Genomic DNA, 1,976 nt, shown 5'->3' with positions numbered 1-1,976 from the left:
ACTGCCCTATTCCCACCTTGATCACAAGCTCCCATGAACCACTTGGACAGGGTTGCCTGTGTCCTTCTCGTTGATGTCCTTTGTGGCTCCATTCCTTTTCAGTGCTCCTAAAACAAAAAAGACAAGAAGCCAACTTAGTAAAGCTATTTAATGATTGTGAAACCTTATGGGACATGCTGAAATGTCTTCACACCACAATCCCTTAAAAAAAAAATATATTACCGTATAGAACATCAGAAAAAGGCAGGTCTCGGCGCTTGTTCTTGCTACGATGTCCAAAGAGATTGTACTTCAGAGACAGAGGATTTGTCATGATGAACGCCATCATTGTTCTGACACTATCGTCCAATCCACCAATACCTGCAACCATTATAACATGGGTGTCACTCGATCCAGATAATCATCACACACTTAAAAATATTTTGGCAGTTAAACTGGTTATGATAAACGTCACAGGAAAGGAATTGTCGATTAAGTGAACAGCTTCGGTAACGCCATATACACTCAAAGGGCAAGAGCCCAACATTCTACCAAAATGATTATGATTAGGGAGGTAACGATTCACTCAAGCCCCGATTCGATTTTTGATTTTCAGTTCCCGATTTCGATTCGATATTTTAATTGTTTTAAGTTGCTGCCACGTTTGTCTCTGTGCGCTCGTGTGATGCTGCAGCGATCCACAAACAAAATATGTCTATACGTCTTGTGCATTTTGAATGGAACCAAAAAACAATACACGATGCCAAATTGTACTATTATTATGAAACTGCCTATGAGTAGTAAAAGAAATACTTGTAAAAATATTTCACATTTTTAGAGCCCCAATACATTCTTTTAAATATAGAAGGGACTGAAATCATGTGAAAATTGAGTCTTTTTCTCAGTTTCCGACTTGGGGTGAACACATTCGGCTTATCATAGTTGCAGTTGACCATCTTGAACTCTGAAGTCTTTCAACTCGGCCTTCCGAATCAGGGTTTTAGAGGTGGGGCTATTTAGTGATACAGTAGGATGGTTTGATCTCTGTAGCTCCAGAATCAGGAATGTACTGGGACTGGGGTTCCTACTTGGGTTTAGGGTACCTAATTTTATATTTCAAGAAATTAAATAATTATTTATAATTTTGAAGATAATACATTAAAATTTCATCATTTTCATACCTGCATTAGATCCTGCAGTAGACTCACAGACTCAACATGTTGGACGTACTCAAGGACCTTCTGCAGCGCCTCTCTTGGTTAGGAAGCTTTTTCTCTGTGACAATCCATGGGGAGGTGTAGATGGTACTTCGTCATCACAGGCTTCAGACTCGTCACTTGAGAAAACATCCCTGCAATGGATGCATAGACACTTGGGCATGAATGTCATTTAACAACAAAAGCTAGAACAAAGAGCTTTGCATTTAAAAGAATACATCTGTGATGGGGAAGCCAGGTTAAAGTGTTAATTTTATAATTATGTAATTAGCTGCAGGTTAGTCTAGTGAAGGTGTAATCACTTCTATTTTGGAGCATAGCTTTTGCTCTGTCCAATCATTGCCTCACCTGCTGAAACCCACATTCGGGTATTTTACAAACCAAAAACTTAAATACCTGTACAGCTCTCATTTTTAACTTATTTTCTCTAACCTTTACCCACAAAATTTGAATATTCAAAATAAAAGTACACAAAGAAGTCACAATTTTTCCACATTAGTTACTTACGTAGTTCCTCTCAAATGCAGCTCAACACTGCATTGAATTAGAGCTTGATAAGCCTACACACAAAACATACAAAGCACATTGTGGCATGATTCTGAATGAGCCAATCTAGCATTTCAACATCTGTTCAACTGTTGGAATTTTAACTATTATCTGACTCTATTAACCAACATTCATCCAACAATTATGCGCGCTCGTTTTGGACACTGCATTGAATTAGAGCTTGATAAACCCACACACAAAACATACAAAGCACATTGTGGCATGATTCTGAAT

General features: G+C 38.2%; 1 long non-coding RNA gene across 1 annotated transcript; it reads right to left on the bottom strand.

The window, feature by feature from the left end:
• Nucleotides 1-268: 268 nt before the first annotated feature.
• LOC148314348 (uncharacterized) lies at nt 269-1,727 on the bottom strand. Its single transcript, XR_015841814.1, has 3 exons — nt 1,704-1,727; nt 1,161-1,330; nt 269-360 (listed from the first exon to the last, which is right to left on the bottom strand). It is a non-coding gene; the product is annotated as an uncharacterized LOC148314348 (long non-coding RNA).
• Nucleotides 1,728-1,976: the final 249 nt, after the last annotated feature.

The sequence above is a fragment of the Idiotropiscis lumnitzeri genome, unplaced genomic scaffold (genome assembly GCF_059441095.1).
Source record: "Idiotropiscis lumnitzeri isolate Australia: NSW breed Sydney's pygmy pipehorse unplaced genomic scaffold, RoL_Ilum_1.0 HiC_scaffold_314, whole genome shotgun sequence".
In the NCBI taxonomy this organism is placed as follows: Eukaryota; Metazoa; Chordata; class Actinopteri; order Syngnathiformes; family Syngnathidae; genus Idiotropiscis; species Idiotropiscis lumnitzeri.
Note: the sequence above shows the minus strand (reverse complement) of the source record. Positions and strands in the feature narration are given on the sequence as shown.